Below are 22,007 nucleotides of genomic sequence, written 5' to 3' on the forward strand. Positions count from 1 at the left end.
AGCATGGATGTTACCATGGGATTATTGGAAGGTGAAGGAAATTATCTTGCGGATGGATAACAGGAGGAATGTGAATGCATCATTAAACAATCAGAGCCAAGGAAATGACCCTTCTGTGCCCCACTTCAGCCATATGGTACCTGTAGATACTGAACATGTGGCAGCTAGCCCCACCCCTTAGTTTGGGATATTTGTGATGTGTGCCCCTATCATCATCTTCAGGATGGCACCAGAGTGTATCTGTGTCCGTGTGATGGTGGCCACCAGTGTGTATGGATATACATGCATGGGGCTTCCTCCTTGTGGATGGGGACATTGTGCAACCTGAATTTTCATCTCCATGGAGGAAGTGCTGCATGCAAACATCCAAATGTACACAGGAACCCCTTGGCTGTTGTGTGTGTTAATGTGTAAGGTACAAGGCATGTTCTCATGAACTTCTTCACACATTGATTAACAAATGCATGAATAGGGCTTCTGGGTCTCTAAAATCCTATACAGTGGTACCTCGACTTACGAACGACTCGACAACCGAATTTTTCGACTTATGAATGGGGGTAATGGCTGCGCGCTTACGAATGTCTTGACATCCGTAAAAAACCCTGCAGTGGTTTTAGATAGGGATTTTTTGACTTACGAATTTTTAGATAGGGTTGCTTCGTCTTACGAATTTTTCCAATTTCAATGCATTCCTATGGGAAATCGCCTTTCCAATGGCGTTTTTCGACTTACGAATTTTTCGACTTACGAAGGTGCCTTCGGAATGGATTAAATTCGTAGGTCGAGGCACCACTGTAGGTGACTTTTAAAAAGGAACCTTTTGAAAAGAAATAAAATGTGACCCATTGGTTATACCAGTTTCAAAGCATTTCTGCTGCTCCACAACACAGCAGTGTGTGTGTGTGTGTGTGCATAGCTGCCAAGTTTTCCCTTTTCTCGCGAGGAAGCCTATTCAGCATAAGGGGAAATCCCTTTAAAAAAGGGATAACTTGGCAGCTATGGTGTGTGTGTGTGTGTGTGTGTGTGTGTGTGTGTGTGTTTGTACTAATACATCTGCAGCAGCTGTTTCAGGTCCCCAGATGTAAATCAGCTCTGGAAGTTAGCCTGGGAAGTAATGGATACCACGGAAAATGTGATTGGTGTTCAGCTGAGAACCACAATAGCTATGGAGATACTGTTGCCATCCAAACAGAGAACCCAGCAACCCAGGATAGGTGTAGATTAGTTTTTGAAAATGCTTATAAAGGTGAAGAGGATTGTATTACTATCCAACAACAACAAAAGCAAGTTATGAGACAGAAGGATAAATTCTGGTTGCACACCTGCATTTGGGTATGTCTGGATGTCTAGGGACACGGGTGACGCTGTGGGCTAAACCACAGAGCCTAGGGCTTGTGGATCAGAAGGTCAGCGGTTCGAATCCCCACAACGGGGTGAGCTCCCGTTGCTCGGTCCCAGCTCCTGCCCACCTAGCAGTTTGAAAGCATGTCAAAGTGCAAGCAGATAAATAGGTACCGCTACAGCGGGAAGGTAAACGGCGTTTCCGTGTGCTGCTCTGGTTCGCTAGAAGCGGCTTTGTCATGCTGGCCACATGACCTGGAAGCTGTACACCGGCTCCCTCGGCCAATAACGCGAGATGAGCGCCGCAGCCCCAGAGTCGGTCACGGCTGGACCTAATTGTCAGGTGTCCCTTTACCTTTACGTTTATGGATGGTAATTATTAAAATTGTGAAGCAAGTATTTAGGAAAATTATGCAAAGCCTGTTGAAAGACAGTTTTGCAGTTATTTGTGCTGCAGGCATAATAAAATATTTGAGCCTTGTCCCACCTGTGGTGAAATGGAAAATTAGCAGCATGCTGGCATTGAAAGATAACTTAAGGAAGCAAAATATTTGGTTCCGATCTTCTGGTTGGCATTATGATATCCTAATTGACAGTCACTCGACTGGGGATGAGCATGCTATCTCTGAGAAGGCCAGAACAAATTCAAATACAGCAGCTCTTCGTGTTGGATTTGAAGGCACGAAGTCACCTGCAAAGCAGATTTGAGTATTTTGATTGGGTCTCAGCAAAGTCAAAGTGAGTATTAAGGAGCAAGCAATTCATTTGGATGTTAAAGAAGGGCTACAGCTTCCCCACCCACTATAGTCCAGTTGAGCAGCTGAGTTAATGTCGTATGTGCTGGGGAGTACGGCATTTGTTAGCAAATTAACGCCAGAGCTTAGTGCTTTACAGTGCTTGCTTTTCAGTTAGAAGCCCCAGGTTGAACCAAAATGATCAACACTGGGCTGGCAGACTAGTGGTCTGACTCTGTTTAAAGTACCTTCACTTTTCCATCTTTCCTCTCTATTAGGAAGGCCACTTGCTTGTTGCCACAAAAGACGATAGACATTCACATAACATGCTTTATATGTGTAGATGCACGCTGAGGAATAATTACTATAATTTAGACATAATACATCAGACCAATGGGAAGGAATTTGACCAGGTGACCTGTGTGCCTGCTCAGGTGCTAACCGTCAATGGGTAGCTTCTTTGCTTTCCCTCCTTTGGACGTAAACCAGACATAGACAGGAGAACCCTTTAAATAACAGGCAGTCCTTTGTAAAATAGGAAGCATGGATACCTTACTCTCTCCTTCCATTATCGACTCTGTGTGTGTTGTTTACAAGCTGTGCAAGTGTTGTCAGGTGCAAAAGAAAGAAAGCAGGGAGGCATTGCTGAGTTTAAAACTAAAGGCGTATGTTTGGCGTGTAAATGAAAGTACTAGGTTGGCTTATATAATTGTTTAGGACAGAGGTGCCAATTTGCCCCCAAGATTGAGGGGGCCCAACATGCGTCACATGTATGTGATGTCACTCACATGATGTCGTGACATCTGGAGGAGCCAGTCACTGAAGCTGCAATTTTTGCTGCGCAATGAGCACTGGGGCCCCCCAATATTGGTGTGTGTGTGTGTGTCTGTGTGTGTGTGTCCAGCCCCTTTCCAACAAATATTGAGGGGGGGGGGCGAAGACACCTCAGCACCCCTACAGTTGGAGTGTGTGTCTGCTTTGCTTTGGTCATGCTAAGCTAGTCTGCTGCCCTCCAGTGTGATGGATGTTCCCAGTATTAAAGTAGGACTTGGTTGTCATGGAGAAGGGGGCAGCATTTCATCTTTTGTCTCAGGGAGAAACATACCTTGGTGCCTGAGGGAAGAAGCAGAAATCCTTGAGGTGCCTGAGATAGGGTGGTTCCTGAGAAGTCTAAGAAAGGGGAAGTCACTGAGAAATGTGGACCTTGCACTCTTTTGAACCCCTGTCCTGAGGGGAAGTGGCTTAAGAAAGTCTTTGCCAACCTGGTGCTGCCCAAATGTTGCTGAATGACAACTCTCATCGTCTGCGACCATTGGCTGTGCTTGTTGAGACTCAGGGCCGTCTTAAGCCCATCCAGTGCCCTGGCACTAGGTCCCACCAGCGCCCCCCTCCAGAGCCTCTCCAAGGGCCCGGGAGTGCCAAGCGGACTGCAGCAGCAGCAGGAGGCCACCTCCGAGGACTCTGCGCTGCGCCTCCTTCTCGTTTCCCCAGCGCTGGGTTCCGCTCAGTCAAGCTTCGCCACCAGCGCGCGCACCGCGGGACCAGCAAGAGCTGCTTGGGTGCTGTGCGCGCGCGGTGGCGAAGCTCGACTGAGCGGAACCCAGCGCTGGGGAAACGAGAAGGAGGCGTAGCGTGGAGTCCTCGGAGGAGCGCAGTCCTGGCCAGATCGCCGGAACCCTGCGCTCACTTGGCGCCCTTCCAGCACCCTCCAGCGCCCAGTGCCGTGGTTCTCCGCGCCACTAGCCTCTATGGCTAGGACGGGCCTGTTGAGACTTATGGGACTTGTAGTCCAAACCATCTGGAGGGCACCAGCCTGACAAAGGCTGGATTTGGGTGCTGCTATCAGGAAGGTGTCAGGAGAAGGCTATCTCCCCGCAAACCTGTATGATATTTCTGAAAAGAACCATGGATTCCGTGGAAAGGACTGAACCGATTACCAGCCTCTGCTTGCAGCATCACATCATGGCCGCTACCCACTTCTCAAGAAGTGGACACAGATCTTTTCAAGGAAGCCGAGTCTCTTTTTGTGAAGTAGGTGGGGCAACTTCATTTGATGAAGGCGCCTTCATCAAAGGAGAGCTGTGCTGCCATCACATTTCCTGGTAATGTGTAGAAGATTAAATTTACCCTCCCTGAGAAAATGAACGCTATAAATGTCATGGGTGAGGAAGGGATGCAATGATGATTTCAAGCATTAACCAGATCTTCATCAGAAGTGATGGCAATGGATATATATTTATTAAAGCAGAAGCTGTAAATAATGCTTAGTGAACTGGCTTCTGATACTTCCCACTTCTTGAGAAGTGGATGACATTGAGTACTGCGTACTGTGTACTCACACTGAGGAAGTTTAGCGTTCCTGCATGGCATAAGATATTTCGGCAGGGATACCTGTGGGAGTAATGTCATCCTCCTCCCCTCACAATTCATGCCACCCCTGAGAATAGGGGCAGGGGGATTTGTGGGAAACTAGCTAACGCATCCATCAAAGAATATTTATTTGTTCATTAATTCATTTTATGAACATTGCACAAGTTATACACAACACTATTTTACTGATCACCTTTTGCTCAGAGTTTACAGCCCATGACTTGGTAGGAAGTGTAGATCTGCCTGGTTTTGCTCTGCATTTGGTATTGCACTGCAGCTGATTGGGGAAAAAATAAATTGGAAAAGCAAAGCATGTTATTTAATTTCTGGTTGAGTCCATAATTCTAATGATTTTTTTCCTTCTTCTTTAAAATAAAGAAATGATTTACAAAGGGGTCGATTGGAGGGTAGAAAGGGAGAAAAGTCTCCACTTCCCTTCCTCCTTGCTCAATTAAGTCCATCATTCTGAAGTAAGCTGAAGGGCAAAGTATTCCTATGAAATTCATTTCTGAATTGTGGTCAATAGTTCTAGTGTGGGCAGCATGCAGTTAAAAGTGTAGACTCAACAGTAGTGCAATGGCAGGACACATGGTCCCTAACCCATTCTCTGGTATCTCAAGTTCATGGACAGTAAAACTGGGAAAGATCACTGCCTATGACCTTGGAATGTCATTTCCAGAACTAAATGAACCAATTCTCTGACCTTCAGTGTAAGTGAAAACATGCCAAGTGCTAGATAGACAAAATAGGCTCTTTCTGAAGGCAGCCCTGTTTAGGGAGGCTTTTAATGTTTAATAGATTCTTTTATTTCATTTTTCTGTTGGAAGCCGCCCAGAGTGGCTGGGGAAACCCAGCCATCATCATCATCATCATCATTATTATTATTATTATTATTATTATTATTATTATTATTATTATTTCTGGTTCATGCCACTTTTGTAGGCCAGAAGTTCATTATGCCCTGTTTCCACCTTAACCAGCAATTAAACTCACCTTTGTGCACGCAAACACCATATTTAAATATGTATTTTCAACATATTTTCACTCAAAGTGTGAAAGTTTCTGAAATGCATTTTGACTGTTAGACCGTTCGGAGATGTGCAAAGTATAGTGGACTGTTGAGTTCTGATCCACACATTAGTTTGGGGAGTGCAGATCAGGTCAGTTTGTATCAGAATTTGCAAAGATGGAATTCCTCGAACGCATCCCTCGTATTGGTTGTTGTAAAACACCGTCATCTCGTCGGACAGATGTAGTTTTTGTGGACCAAGCTGGGAGAGTTTCCTCCTGCTGCTCTATGCATTTCTGAAGGGAGAAGAAGGTAGCTACCCTCATGACTTCGTGACCAAGATGGCATGGCAGTGGTGGGCGCTCAGAGGCTTCATAGATGCAGGGGGGAGGGATATGCCCATTGGCAACCTGTTGGCATTAGGGCAGTTACCCTTCCTTCTCATCCTGGAAAGTGCATGAATTGAGGGTGAATGAATATACAGAGCACCACTTCAGTCTGCTGCCAGATTGATCATTTGCTGAACGTAGCAACTCCAGCTTGACTATGTTCACAGCTTTCCAGCCACACTGAACAACGCTGTTGAATCTGACTTTCCCCCAATGGCCTCAGTTAGGATGCCGAGAGTTCACATGCTTCCCTTGCCCACAATCCTCAAACATATTATTTATTATGTTGTCTTTTCCTAACTCCAATATCAAGTGATTGCTTTCAAGAGAAAGATTTATTTAAATTCCTAAGTGAAGTGTCCTTCTAATGCAAACTCTGATCCTGCTTCTTCTAGCAGAGCTCGCTGCAGTAACTCAATAGCTCTTTGCTTTCTTTCCTCTAGTTCTTAAATGTTTCCCTTCCTCTTTCCCTTGTGGGATAGGTGAGAAAAGCAGTTGCCTCCACTGCTCATTGCATCACACACACCCCTCCAAAAAGTTGATGACTATTCTTATAATTTTGAATCCCAGCCCAGTTGGTGGTTCCTGGATTTCAGGCACCGAATATGAGTTCAACCCTTCTAAATCAATCACTCTGGAAAAATATTTCTGTCAAAAGGAAATATTTTCTTGGCGTCAAGGACTTCCTGATTATTATTATTATTATTATTATTATTATTATTATTATTATTATTATTTTAAGATTCAGTGTGTATTGTGTGAGAAGTGAACACTGGCATAAATGGATTTAATATGTAGAAAAATATTAAGCCAGCAATAGTGCCTTTCCTGCTGGGGCGACTTTACCTTAAGGTAGAATGCAACTGTTGCTTCAGGCCACAGATCGGGAATGCAAATTTAGGGATGGATGAATCCATCAGGTTTGGTTTCTCTAAGGTTTTCACTTGGCCGGTTTTAAACTTGGTTGTCCACATTCCCATATAAGTCTGCATTTTTGTTGTTGTTGTTGTTGTTGTTGTTGTTTTTGTTTTTGTTGTTGTTGTTGTTGTTGTTGTTATATACTGAATTTATATACCGCCCTATACCCTCAGGTCTCAGGATGGTCCTCAAGAAAATTCACCAGCATTTCAGTTCGAATTTATCCCAATACGTATATATGTTTTTGTATACAAATGGATCCTGAGGCAAGTTTACAATCAATCAATAATAACAACATGATAAAACATAATGGAACATCACAAATGCAGCAAAAACCATGTAGAACAATTAACAAATCAGTGAAACCATTACAATCTATAAAACACTGTCAAAAAAGCGACAACTAAAAATTAAGCTAAACATCACATTTAAAGCAAAAGTCCTGTTATATGTTTAACAAATCAATTCAGCATTTATAATCTATAAAACAATGTTAACAACATTAACAAAATAGCAAAAAAAACTAAGCACTGTTAAGTTCATGCACACACTGTCCACATACCCTATGACTCATAATCTTTCGCTGTATTCAGCTCATTAAAGTACCCATAATGCCCGTGGCAGCAACTTGCTTCCAAGTTATAATAGTAATACAGAATACCAAATAATACCCCTCCCCAATTATCCCGCTGTGAAGGGAAGATTCTTTTTCATCCATAGCCTTCTGCACACATGGATCCTATATGAAGGATTGTACACACATGGATCCTGTTTGCTGCTGCTACCCAGCCCGAACCTCCATGACTTGACTATAACTTCTGCATGGCGGCCTAACCCCCAGTGCATGCTGGTCATAAACCTGTGCCTCATATTTTTTGAAGATTCCATGCCCAGAGCCTACATGTCTGCGGGTACATTTTGGCCCAGTTTGACCATTCTGCATCGGACTATATTGTTATTTGAAGAGAATAGCATGGAACTCTATAGTTTCTTGGCTCAAATGGAATCATAGAGTTGGAAAGGACCCAATGGTCATCTAGTCCAACCCTCTGCAATGTCAGAATCTCAACTCAAGCATGCCTGGCAGATGGCCACCCAACCTCTGCTTAAAAACTTCCAAGCAAGGAGAGTCCACAACCTCCTGAGGGTGACCGTCTCACTGTCGGACAGCTCTGACGGTCAAAAACCTTTCCGTATGTTGAGTTGGAATCTCCTTTCTTGTTACTTGAAGCCATTGGTTTGAGTCCTGCCCTCCAGTAGAGGCTAGGACTCGAACCAATGTAGATATTTTAACAAATAAAAATTAGAAATAACTTCAGCTGGGTTTTCATTTCATTGCAGTAGGCCTCCCCCCCCCAAAAAAAATGCAAAGCTGAAAAAAAGCTTAGCAAGGCGTGATGAAAAAGCACAGGTTCCGGGTGCTGTTTAGCAGTCAAGCATCCTTGACATATGTCACGGTGGAAGGGGAGTGGGACAAAAGAGAGATTAGGCGCTGCTAAAAACCAGACAAATTGTTACATTGAGGGCGGGGAGAGAGAATTAAAGGGGCGTTTGGAAATGTGACGCACTATGTGGACAGTCTGTTTGGATGGATACAGGTGGCAGCAGACAGACTGTTTATACAGTGATATGGGCAGGATGTATCTGGAAGGAACTCTGCCTTCAAACAATCAAATGGCAATAAAATGGGTGTTGCTGTGGCTCGGAAAACAATTTCTGGGGAAAGATAATGGAAGGAGAATGGCATTTATAAAAAAAAAAGAGGAGCAAATAATTTACGTCACCCATCCTTTGCTCCAGATCAGTTCCCATGCAGGAGTTTTCTGCTGCCCCAGAGGGTAAGACCCAAACCAATGGTTTCAAGTTATAAGGAAGGAGATTCTGACTAAACATCAGGAGGAACTTCCTGAGCGTAAGAGCTAGGGCTGGGCGGTGGCTGGTCTTCAACATCGCAATATATCACAAGCTAAATATTGCGATATATCAATATATTCCAATGTCTGAAATAAGGATGGAGCTGTGTAGAGGCATCGGCTGGCTTCACCGTTTTTCCTGCATTGTGATTTTTGACGGCGCCTGCTCTCGTGATTCGCTCTCCCCTATCTAAATGAGGAGGAGAGGTAAGCCAGCAGCGTTAACAGATGCTGCAGGAATCGAGAGAAGCGTTGGCTGGCTTAACGGTTTCCCCCAAATTGTGATTTTTGCGTAGCACACACTCTCACACATCATAATTCACAATAGATTGACAGGTATCACAATATGGGCTTCAAACAGGTTTTGGATGATATATCAATATATTGTCTAGTGCAGTGTTTCCCAACCTTGTGCCTCCAGCTGTTTTCGGACTACAATTCCCATCATTCCTGACCACTGGTCTTGCTAGCTAGGGATGATGGGAGTTGTAGTCCCAAAATATCTGGAGGCACAAGGTTGGGAAACACTGGTCTAGTGGGATGGACTCCCTCAGGAGGTTGTGGACTCTTCTTCCTTGGAGGTTTTCATGCAAAGGTTGAATGGTCATTGATGCTTTAGTTGAAATTGGACTAGATAGAGGTCCTTTCCAAGGTTTGCAACTCTGTGATTCTATGACTTTTGAAAACTTCAAATCCAAGTCTAATATATTATCTAACTGTCATTATGAAATACCTGCAAAGCTCAAACCTATCTATCCATAAACAAAAAAAATATTCACATCCAAGTAAATCCAAATGTACAAAATAAATTAAAATGAAGTCTTAACATTTAGATTAAGGTTCTGTTTTGTATGGAAGGCTGCCATCCTATACATGCTTACCTGAAAGTAATCCCAACTGAACACAATGGGGAGATACATAGGATTGTGCTGTTAATCATAATTTATGAGGGGAAATGCATGTAAAAATTTGAAACGACTGATTGCTTTTTTTGCAGTCAAACCGTATTAGCAGAAAGGGGGAACGTGGCTACTGAGTAAACAGTTGGAGCATTTATTGACCAGTAAAGATGTCAGTTTTTCATAAATTGGAAGATAATTAAAGGAACCATTTCTAGAATGAAGGAATAGGCCTTTCTTAACATCTCACAAGTGCTGAGAAAGCAAAGCCTGTGAAGCCTTTTTTTGCTTTGAATTCACTTAGCTCTTACAGTAATACTGTAGTTAATGATTTCTGGAAAGTGGATCCCTGTTTGAATGAATATGTTTTTGCTCTAAACATTGAGAAATCACAGGTATGTATTGCAAGCAGTGGGTGAGCCAACTAAGTCTGCCGAAAATAGCTCTTTAGTGAGTAATGCGAAGGAAAGGAGACCCTTTCTTCCCTCCAAAGCTGGAAGCGTTCGTGTATATTTCTTACTGACATATTTAGCATGCAAATTATAGCAGTCCCTTTTTACACTTTGAATTTCATTTGATAAATGCCATACATTATGCACTTTGTAGTAACTTCCTAAATTTAGTTCCCAAGAATCATTCTCCCTGAGATTGCAACAAAGAAATGCGAATGTTTAAGTGGTGTGTAAATAAATGAAAAGAATAATAAAAATAAATAAATAAAACAACTAATAATAATAATTATCCAGAGCCAATCTGGGCGGCTTCCAGCAGAACATTAAAATACAATAATTCAACAAATATTAAAAGCTTCCCTAAACAGATGTCTTCTAAAAGTCAGATAGCTGTTCATTTCCTTGACATCTGCTGGGAGGGCGTTCCACAGGGCGGGCACCTCTACCAAGAAGGCCCTCTGCCTGGTTCCCTGTAACTTCACTTCTCTCAGGGAGGGAACCACCAGAAGGCCCTCAGTGCTGGACCTCAGTAAGTGATGGGGGTGGAGACGCTCCTTCAGGTATACTGGGCTGAGGCTGTTTAGGGCTTTAAAGGTCAGCACCAACACTTTGAATTGTGCTCGGAAACGTCCTGGGAGCCAATGTAGATCCTTGAGTACCAGTGTTATATGGTCTTGGCGGCCTCTCCCAGTTACCAGTCTAGCTGCCCCATTCTGGATTAGTTGTAGTTTCTGGGTCACCTTTAAAGGTAGCCCCACGTAGAGCAAACATTTAAATATGAAAAAAAAAAATCTTAGAAGTTAATTTGTGCTATAACCTATAGGTTCAGACAGTATTTAATCATAATTCCTAACCTTATTTCATACCAGCACCCCTGAGAACAGTGAATGACATAGGAGCCAATTCCTAGTGACCGAGATGTCTTTGGCCCCCCCAATAAAATATTTGAGGGGGCCTCCCCCTGCAGGTTGATTCAAATGGTGTGTGTGCAGTGCTTCTTGTGGTCAGTTATGTGGGGTGGGGCTTACCAGCCCCCCATAGTTTATTCAAGTTGCATACCCTCCAACATTTCTCTGATGAAAATTGGGATGTCCTATTCCATAATAACAATAATAATTTTATTATTTATACCCCACCCATCTGACTGGGTTGCTCCAGCCCCTATGGGTGGCTTCCAACATATATAAAAACATAATAAAACATTAAATATTAAAAAGCTTCCCTATACAGGGCTGCCTTCAGATGTCTTCTAATGGTTGCATAGGTACTTATCTCCTTGTCTAGAGGGGGGGTGTCACATAACTCCATGCCCTCCAACATTTCTCCAATGAAAATAGGGACGTCCGAAGGAAAACTGGGACATTCCGGGATCAAATCAGAAACTGGGATGGCCTTTTTAAATCCAGAACTGTCCCTGGAAAATGGGGACACTTGGATTTCCATAGGTCTCCATAGCCTGCCTCTCCAATTAATTTGGATCACTCAGAATGGATCACAACAATTACGCACAAGACACGCCTATAGACAAAATAAAACATCAAAAAAGCAGAAACAGGAACAGCAGATAAAACCGTGGTCTGTAGTTATAGTCTCTGCAAATGGAAAAGAAAAATACATTTTTGCCATATCAGTAAAGAATTGCATAGGTCACATAAACCACTGTCTACATTTCTAATGCTTCTGCATATCGCACTGAATTTTAAGTGAGTGGCCAAGGCAGCAAAAGTTGCATCAGGATGAAAGATCTTTCGATTCTTTACTCTTTTGCCTCCCACCGTTAAAATATTTGGATATTTCCCTCTCACTGTTACACACTTCATTGTTGATAATTGATTAAGAGTTGATGAGGATATTAGTGGATATCAACTAAAACACTTACCAGTTTTTCAAAGAGAGTTGACGGAAAGGGTAGATTTTCTCGATAATCCTTTTAAAATTAAAATACAACACGGGTACATTATGGTTAAGGGACATTAAGGGTTTTACTGAAACTAGTTCAAGCTGGGCAATTCAAAGAGCAGCTGCAACTGGGAAGTTAACTTCCTTCAGAAAATGTGCATATTGCCACCATTGCTGGAGGAAACCCAAAAGGTGGAAAGGTCATTTTTGTCCTGATAACATCACATTTTTTCTATGATTATGGAAGTATGCCGCAGATTTAGACCAGTGTTCCCCAAATTTCTGATGGCTGAGGCAATATACACATGCCCACACTATGGAGAAGGATCTGTGAATTTTGGTTTTCTCACTCTCTGTCATTTTTCTAATCTTAAATTCAGTTATCGACATTTATCATAATGTGGCTTTCAAATAAGGAAAAAATCCTTATGGGATTTCCACCAAAAATTTTAGTATGAATTTATCCTAATAAATACATTTTTATATACAGTTTTGACTGATGTACACATTTTTGCAAGCAGTTCCCCCCTTATATAATGAATTTTGTACACATTGAAAACTACACCGCAAAATTCAGCTAAATGCGAATTTCAACAGTTAGCTGTGGTTGTTGTGTTTGCATGTTTCCCCCCAGAAAGTGCAAATTTGATAGATTTGGCTTTAAATGTGTTCTGAATCAAGTTTCTCCTCCATTCCTAACACACACACACACACACACACACACACACACACACACACACACACTTAAATTATAGGCAGAATTAATTCTTAAACCCCAAAGGGTTGAAAAGAGGCAGCCTTCTCCCAGAGCAGATCCAGGGAAGTAGCTTTGTGAGTTTGTTGTTGCAAAGAGTTGTGTGGCTCCACAGACTACCAAATTTATTATGAAATAGGGTTTTGTGGCCCAAACCCCATGAAATCTGGTGTATGTATCCGATGAAGCAGACTGATCACCACAGAAGCTAATCCCACAATTAATTTAGTAGGGTGCTTCCATGCAGGTATCTATTGCAGGATTGATGCTCCTCATCCATGCATTTTTTTTAAAAAAAAGAATAGCACCTATGCACCATTTCAATCAAAATTCCATCGTTCCCCCCCTTTATTCCATATTTACCCTTTCCACAGGGAAAAATAATAATCTGATCAGTTTTAACATCCTGTTGCCAAGGACCCATTTGCGATATCTGAAAGACCCATTTATAACATTATGGTTTCCCCCCCCCGGAAGCCCCCTATAGCTTTAAGGTGCCACAGGAGTCTTTCTTGATTTACCCCCAGAGCAGTGATTCATGCTTAGCTTCCTGCTGTCCCTGTTATTTAGGACCAGTTCTAGTTTTGTGGTATCTGTCCCAATGAATCAGTCTCCCTGTTTCATCTCTATTTTTAGAGGGGTGCAAGGCCTCGAGATTTGCCTTGTATCTGTTAGAAAGAAAGAAAGTAAAGATCTGTTTCTGAGCCTCTCTGTGCTATGTCTGCTTTGTTCTGTGTTTCAAGTTCTCAGCTGCTGTGCGTGAAGACAAAACTCTATGGTCCCTTTTCAGTATAATGGGGAATAAAAAAAAATCTGTTAACTATTGAGCAAGGTGGAATGAAATATATATGCATATACAAAAGCCCCTCCTGTATAACTGCAAACAAGTAGGCTCAGGGGTTTTGTGGGGGGAAGTAAAGGGATTTTCTTCCCTCCATAGTCCATGAAGTGGGTTGGAGAGAGGGTTCGTCTTTTGTTGTCCCTTACCTTAAAATAATGATGAGGTGCCCAGTGAGAATAGCTAGGTGCTCTGTTTTACAGAGGACTGTTCTCTAGCTGAAAGAGTCCACTAGACTGGTTGATTGTATTTTTTGTGCTGCTTTCCATTCAAATGAACCCCAAAGCGGCTTACAAACAATAAACAACAACAACATAATAGAACATCACGAGCACAGCATAAAGCATATGATATAATTAACACATCATCAGTAAGATAGTTGCAATCTATAAAATACTATTAACAAACCGGCAACTAAGATATTAGCTAAACATCACGAATGGGGCACAAGTCATTTAATGATGAACAGATCAATAAGGCATTTATAATCTATAAAGCAATGTTAACGAAACAGTAACTAAAAAAAATAAGGCAGCACAACCAGTTCCTCTGCACTGGGTGCTGGGCAGAGGGTCCTGGTAAGCACTTTGCCATCTACAGGAAGGAGGCGTTATGGCTTTGACAGGGTCCTAGAGTCCTTCTGTCTCCTTTCCAAAGCCTAGTTAGTGCTTGGCCAGCTTTGGGGATCAGGTAGGAGGGCTCTAGGACATAGCTGCCAAGTTATCCCTTTTTTAAAGGGATTTTCCCTTATGCTGAATAGGCTTCCTCGCGAGAAAAGGGAAAACTTGGCAGCTATGCTCTAGGAGCCCTCGTGCCTCCTTCTTGAAGCCTGGTACAGGGCGAGGGCTGGGGGTAGGGTTGCCAGACTCAATAGAGGACAGGACTTCTGTGCCTTTAATTGCCCTGCTCTCTTTTGAGTCTGGAAACCTGAAAGAGAAACCAGCAGACCCTTTGTTTAATTTCCAAGCAAAGGGTCTGCTGGTTTCTCTTTAAGGTTTCCAGGCTCAAAAGAGAGCAGGGCAATTAAAGGCACAGATGTCCTGTCCTCTATTGAGTCTGGCAACCCTAGCTGAGGGGCTCGCCAAATTTTGGTTTAGCTCAGGGCACCATAGTTCCACCCAGTATCAAAACGCTTAGATGGGCCTCAAGTTTTGCAGAAGTACAAAAAACCCTGTTATATTTTAATGTTTTTGTAGTGTTAGACTTGTTTTAGAGGGGGGATATTCAACAGTGCAGTCAAAACCTAGAGGAACACATAAAGAACAAAAGAGAAAGGCTGAGACCTTTTCTTTACAGTGCACATAAACTCATGGTAGGAAGCCAGTTGTCTACCCAAGTCATCTCTGCCAGATCAGATGCATATATGCATCTTTGGCCCCAAATATGGGCTCTATGGGTATGCCCTTAGTATAAATTCCTCCCTACTGGCTGTGTTCACATTTCTGCAAAGAATGAGTCTTAGTCTTGTTGTTCAGGAACATGCAACCCATAAGAATGAGCATCAATGAGTCACCTCATTCGATAGCAATTTGGAATGTTTACCAATTGTTGCCCGGGATAATTTGCTGCCTATAAGTATATATGGTACACATTTTACAGTGAACTGTAGGAGGCCTATATGAATGCCTTAATTGAATAACTGGTGCAATTAACTGATCAATGGCTTAAGTGTATAATAAGTATATATGGTACATTTGGAGCATACCGTGACAGGCATGAATGCCTTAATTGAATAGCTAGTGCAATTAACTGATCAATGGCTTAAGTGCATATTAAGTATAGAGGTGTGTTAATCAAAGAGTCCCAGTTCCTGGATGTTCCTGTTCCTCCACTTTCCTAATTCTGCTCTTTACACACCAGCAACCATTATACACATAGTAATGCACCTATTAAATCAGCGGAGGTGGAGAGCGGAGAACAGAGAAGGCATTTGTTTAGCTAGAACATTAAAGAAGCCAAATATTGCAGGCTGTCTTTTTCTTTCTGCAGAAGAAGGAGACAGCTGGAGCAGAAGGGCGGGAGGTACCTTCACTGTGTGGCATAGCAGAAGTTCTCCGGAGAGCAAAGGCCTTTGTTTCTGGCAGTGTACAGTCATACCTTGAAAGTTGAACGCAATCCGTTCCGGAAGTTCTTTCGACTTCCAAAACATCCGGAAACCAAAGCGGCTTCTGATTGGCTTCAGGAAGCCCCTGTAGCTAACCGGAAGCCGCAGAAGCCCCGTCAGACGTTTGGCTTCCAAAAATAGCTTGCAAACCAGAACAGTCACTTCCAGGTTTGCAGCATTTGGGAGCCAAAACGTTCGAGAACTAAGCTGTTCAAAAACTAAGTTTTTTGAGATTCTGCAGCAGAGCCTCATGGTGCTTACAGCTTACCTTCCCAATTAACTTGTGCATGGGAAACAACCCGGAAGATATTGTCACGAGGAGATAGAGTGGCATGTCTTGGAGTTCTCCCCATGTCCTAGCCCCGCCCCAAACTTAACTTATTGATGTGTGGGTGTTCACTTTAAGGAAGGAAAGCCTGGGTGTTTGACCACAGGTGTCGCTAATTAAGATCAAGATCAAGGCAGGCGTTTGGGATGGGGGAGGGAGCCTCATCACAGAACTAGGGCTAGAGTGCTGTGAGTTGGTTTGTGTGTCCTCGCTACCCATTTGAGGGGCTCCTGGGAGTGGATTGGGGACATGTTGATTTGGGTATGTATGTTTTTCTTTCTTCAATAAAGGTACTGTATTTTGGTTCACCTTCTACCTGTTTGGGTTATATGCCCTGATATCCTTGAAAAGAACCCCTGCACTTGGCAGAACAACTTAGAACAGCTAAATCAAAAACTCAAATTGCAAGCCAATCTGATTGAGGGTGGTGCAAAGGATGTAGAAAAGGGGAGACCAAGGGCCAATTGTGGTGCAGTAAAAAACAAACAAACAACCTACTGACCCCCTGACACAACTGCCCTAAGGGTAGGAGGGTTAGGTAGTGAAGGAAATGAAGAAGTCCTTGAGGGAAAGGTGACAATGCCTTGTATACAACACACCATTTCCACCAAACAATTAGCCCAGGTTGGCCATGTGATTCCACTCATACGCTCCCCTCAAGACGAAGTCTCATGAGGCTTCCACTGTCATCAAACATGCCCCCATCAGAGGGCTACAGTATGTTTCTGTTGGGGCCTAAACACAACCTGCCACCTGTCTAGCACAGTCATATACTGTAGTCTGGTGTTAATGCATACTCTCCAACATTCCTCAAATGAAAATGGGGACATTTCTCGCTCCTCACTCCAAGTGAAACTCCTTAACCCCCCATTTTTGTACCTCACGACCACAGAGCATTTCCTATCAGAAGAAGGATGAGTTCTCCCACCGCGCCAACAGAACACGTTGTCCTGAGAAAACCCCTTAATTTTGGTTAATAATATAATAATAATAATAAATTTATTATTTATACCCCACCCACCAGGCTGGGTTTCCCCAGCCACTCTGGGCACTTCCCAACAAAAATATTAAAAAACACGATAAAACATCAAACATTAAAAGTGTCCCTAAACAGGGCTAGCTTCAGATGTCTTCTAAAAGTCAGGTAGTTGTTTATTTCCTTGACATCTCATGGGAGGGTGTTCCACAGGGCGGGCGCCACTACTGAGAAGGCCCTCTGCCTGGTTCCCTGCAAGTTCCCTTCAGTGTCCGGGCTGAATGGTGGGAATGGAGGCAATCCTTCAGGTATACTGAGCCGAGGCTGTTTATTATTCAGTAGATTTACAAAAAGAAAAGTAAATTTGGGAAAGGGGCAAGATTAGAAGTGGATGCAGAAAGCATTTAAAAAATAAAATCAAGACTCCTTGTGCTCCACTCTGCTCCCCCTTTCTTCCTGCCTAGGGCGCCCCTGCCCTCTGCCTGCCCCTCAGAGCAAGCACATTATGGGGGGCTGGGCCGTGGAAGCTGCAACCTCTCTTGCTCCTGGCCCACTCTCCAGCAGCCACTACAAGCTGCCCAAGGGAGGAGGCTGGCAGCGGAAGCCATGGAGAGACCATAGATCGGCAAGGAGCTACTCACTCCCAACTGCTGATGCTTTGCACAAGCGCCAGCCCATCTTCCTCCCCGAGCTCAGCATCGACGTCACTGGCAGGGGAAATAGGGACATTCCAGGATCAAATCAGAAGCCGGGGTGGCTTTCATAATTCCAGGAAAGTCCCTGGAAAATCGAGACACTTGGAGGGCAATTTAACGTCTCCTCCCTCCTCCTCCCATTTTGCATCTTAAGACTTGTACAGAATTCATGACTTCAGCTTCTGCCAGCTTCTTCTCTCCTTGTCCTATCCATTTGCTTTTGCTTTTCTTTTGAGTTCTCAAAAACTCAGAAGCTTGTGCACTATTTTGTGTCATTTTAGTTGGCCTAAAAGATGAGGTAGGAGCTGGTTTTGGTTTGGCTGAATCAGGATTAGTCAATGGGGGTGTATTCATGATGCCTTCCACCCCATTGCGTTACGGTACTAAATGCCCCTGAAGCATCCCCCGCACCAGGAACTCTGACAATGTTTAGCACGTTTTCGGTTTGTCTGAAGTTTCACTATGTAGCGCTTAGTAAAGTCGTTGGGGGTGATGATCCCAGCTACATGAAATAAAGTCAGACAGCAACTCACACGTACACACAGTTGCACATATTGCACGAACCTGTTAAGGATTTTACCTTTTTAGGGAATGACAAAATAATTACAGGACAACATGTCCTTCATGAGTAAAAGCAACCAAGCTAAAGTGCTTTCAAGGCAGGCATGGCCTACTTCTCCACTGGCAAGCTGCATAAATCATAAAGTGTTAGGGGACTGATTCATACGGTAGGGGATCTGAAAGCATGCAACCTATGTTTGTGGCTCTTTCTGTGTATTGTACTAATGCATAAAAATGAGCAGCGTTGAACTAAAGAGAACATTTGCAGAAAAGTGTTTAGGATTTCTGAATCCATTAAACTGGATAGTTGTTGGCCATGTTGAAAACGATTCTTTCCCCTTCTTATTTTTTAAAAATGCCTTTTATTTTTTATACGATTTCTAATTTGTCCACTGTTGTATCTGCTTGCAGTCCCTCCAAGTGACCCTCTTATCCAGGGACAGTCCTGGATTTACAGAAGTCGTCTTGGTTTCTGATCTGATCCCAGAATGTCACATTTTCCCTTAGGAGGTCCCTATTTTCTTCAGAGAAATGTTGGAGGGTATGGAGTTAGGAAACTCCCGAGCCAAGGGGATAAGTAACTATACAACCTTTAGAAGACATTCAAAGCCAACCCTGCATAGGGAGGTTTCTTAATATTTAATGTTTTATTGTGTTTTTATATATGTTGGAAGCTACCCAGAGTGTGGAGGCAGCGCAGTCGGATGGCCGAGATATGAATAATAAAGTTGTTGTTATTGTTGAATAGGACGTCCCTATTTTCATCAAAAAAATGTTGGAGGGTATCTGCTTGCCAGAACAGTGTATCTGCCCCTGGATTTGCTATAGATTTGGAAAGAAAGCTGGTCAGTTTCACTGTTGCTTTTTTGCTGCCTTTGTACGCGAATCTGCAAGCTTGTGAGGTGTCCTCCATCCAGTAGCACTTCTTCCCTATGTGACTTGCACACACACGGGTTTGCAGGTCCATCTGTTGATACACATTTTTTTGTTTTTTGTTTTTGCAAAGGAGGGGTGTTATTTGTCTGACCAATGAAAATCAGTTCAGATATATTAATATAAATACTAATAATAACAACAATAATTTATTTATTTATACCCCAAATATTTATATATTTATTTATATCCAACAAAATATTAAAAAAATACAACAAAACATCAAACATTAAAAACTTCCCTAAACAGGGCTGCCTTCAGATGTCTTCAAAACATGTGAACCTAAGGATCTGAGATACTTCTTCATACCAGTGGGAGTAAATATCCTCCCTATAAATAAAAAACTAGCTGATTACTTCAGCATTCACACACACACACACACACACACACAGAGAGAGAGAGAGAGAGAGAGAGAGAGAGAGAAAGAGAGAGAGAGAGAGAGAGATTATTTACAACACATGCACACACAGTTGTCAAACTAAACATGAAAATGATAGTACAGAATCAGAAGAAAAACAAACAACCACAAAACACAAAACAAAAAAATACAACTAAGACGTGATAACGTATGACAACTTATACAAAACAAATAACCAATCACACACACATACACATTGTTCAGTTCTTCTTTTCTTTGAATTGACTTCCTTCATCCTCAACACGGTTCATTTTTCGTTTTTGATAAACTGTCTCCTTTTCAGTTCATTACTACCCCCTTTTTCTTTTTCTTTTTAACTTAAGTACCATAAATGATTCTGCAGAAATTAATCAAAACAAGTCCACCCTGGGGGAAAAATATACACCCTAGGGGAAAAAAAATATATATGTTTTACATTGAGTCAACTTCTGTTTCTATGGGTTGTCTTTCTTGGACAGCAGTTGTCTCTCTATGGTGCTAACCAGTGCTCCCCCCCCCAAGAAAGAGCCACACTTTTTAACAACAAAAGAAAGAGGTGCCAGGACTGTGTACCTTGAGTAACCCCCCCCCCCTCAAAAAAAAAGCACTGGTGCTGACAGGGGCACTATGATTTTCCTGTTACTGTCCCATTGGCCTTCAGGACTTATTCCCCTGGACAAGGCATTTTTTCCTCCCTTTGGGAAGAGGGAGTGCTATCAAACACTCACAAAACCCTTTGATTACATTTAATTGCTCATCTTCTAACATTGTGTATGCCATCAAATGCCAACAGTGCCCTTCAGCTCTCTATATTGGACAAACAGGCCAAACCCTACGCCAAAGGATAAATGGACATAAATCTGACATCAGGAACCAGAAGACAGAGAAACCAGTAGGAGAACACTTCAATCTCCCAGGACATTCTATACAAGATCTCAAAGTAGCTGTCTTACTACAAAAGAATTTCAGAAACAGACTAGAAAGAGAAGTTGCTGAATTACAACTTATCACCAAGCTCAAAACCATGGAGGGACCTGGTTTGAACAGAGACATTGGATTCTTATCTCATTATACATGATAAAGTGATCTTCAGCCATCTCAACCCTTGCTTTTTCATGCAAAACCATTTGCAGTCGTTTTCAGCCATCAACAGCTATCAGTCAGTCAATCACCCACTTCCACCACCCTTCTGAGTGATACCCCCTCCCCACCCCACCCCTTCTCCACATAAGCGCCTGGGAACTCCTATTTCAGTGTATCTGAAGAAGTGTGCATGCACACGAAAGCTCATACCAAAATAAAAACTTAGTTGGTTTTTAAGCTGCTATTGAAGGAATTTTTTTATTTTACAAAACCCTTTGAGGCTTTAAAAATCATCCACAGGAACTCTCAAAAATCCCACTTTATTTTTGAGGAAATCAGAAGGGAGCAAGCAGTGACTCTCATATACTGTAGCTGAGCAGCTTCATTCATGTGCAGGGCAGAATGGGTTCATAATCACCGCCCTTCCCATTTTCTTGAATTGGGGGGGGGGGTTAGGGAATCCAAAACATTATAAAAAAATAAAGATCCAAGATCCAGTAAATTATATAAAAGAAACATCCAAAATCCATAACATTATATGAAAATCCAAATCCCAAATCCAGAACGCCACATAAAATAAAGATCTTGGGCAGTGGTTCAGTACAAGATATTACTTCTCCATCTTTGCAAGTTGTGTGCACATGCGTATTGCCACAGCAATTTCAGTGTTTCTGATCCTTTTGTAGGAGAGCCTTGGCACCTCCTGGTACCTTCTTTGCATCGATGTGATTAAATAGTGGAGTGTGCAGAGTACACACATACTATGTTGGTGAAAGCCGAGTTGCGGGCGGGGGGGGGGGGGAGGGAGAGGGAAACTTGGCTTCTTTGTCAAGAGTTCACTGAAAACATCTGTTCAATCACAGAGAGGCCAAAAAGGCAAGAACAATTCGAGAAAGGGGGAAATAAAGCAGTACAGAAGTTAACACAATGCCAGCATACTGTTAATCCTTCAGGCACTAGGAAGATGAAGAAATTGCTAGGAAGATGAAGAAATTGCTGGAGTTGGGGCAGCTCCATTTCTAGCCATTAAATATAGGGCAGAGCCGACTGAGGGAAAAGGGGCTTGTCGTCTATCCTTTTGTATAGCCTGAACCAACGCTTGCCTCCTCCAATTCCTACTGCAAGGCAGAAACTGGGGCTTTGGCCATGTCCACTGGAAGGTGAAAGGACAACAATTATCTTTATCCACTGGCCATACTGGGCCATATTCAAGGTTTTGGTACTAACGTCTAATGCGCTATGCAGCTCGGGACCTGAATATTTTAGAAGCCTTATATAGCCATTAGATAGGGACTGGAGAGAAATTTGATTCAGTTTACATTAAAAGTTGGATCTACCTAATTTGCTCTTTCCCAAACTATATGGGAACTGAAACATGGCCACAAAATTGGCACTTGCCCTGAATTTGCGGTGC

This window comes from Zootoca vivipara, chromosome 7 (genome assembly GCF_963506605.1).
Source record: "Zootoca vivipara chromosome 7, rZooViv1.1, whole genome shotgun sequence".
Classification (NCBI taxonomy): Eukaryota; Metazoa; Chordata; class Lepidosauria; order Squamata; family Lacertidae; genus Zootoca; species Zootoca vivipara.